At 54.6% G+C, this 412-nt stretch overlaps 1 pseudogene; it reads right to left on the bottom strand.

Annotated features, from left to right (window-relative positions):
• Nucleotides 1-185: 185 nt before the first annotated feature.
• Nucleotides 186-364, bottom strand: LOC112549255 (annotated as a pseudogene).
• Nucleotides 365-412: the final 48 nt, after the last annotated feature.

Here is a 412-nt window from a genome sequence, read left to right as displayed (position 1 = left end):
CTCTTTCCCTGTCCCAGAACTGGGGAGAATTCAGATCCTATGGACTGGCATCAGGCTCTTCTCAGGACAGGCCTCATAATGCCCCTCACTTTGCCCACCAGAACCCAATTCTGCCCTGCCAGCTTATAAACCCTGTGGTCTGGGGCTGTGGGCTACTTTTTAGGCTGTCTCCCTCAGTCTGACATAGTGCTTGCCACGGCTCCTGGCAGCAAGGCAATACCAGGCCAATGCATGGAGTGGATGGAGCAAGCCCCATGCCCACCTCCCAGTGCCCAAAACCCACTTAAGGCAGGTTGCTCTTTGCTGGAGAGTATGTCAGGGGTCAAACTGACGCTTAATCTTAGCCAAAAGGCTGCAAAGTTGGTCACAGCATCTGAACAGTTGTACCCAGGGCCAGGAGCTCGGTGTAGGG

The sequence above is a fragment of the Alligator sinensis genome, unplaced genomic scaffold (assembly GCF_000455745.1).
Source record: "Alligator sinensis unplaced genomic scaffold, ASM45574v1 scaffold839_1, whole genome shotgun sequence".
Lineage (NCBI taxonomy): Eukaryota > Metazoa > Chordata > Crocodylia > Alligatoridae > Alligator > Alligator sinensis.
This window is presented reverse-complemented; position numbering and strand designations above follow the sequence as displayed.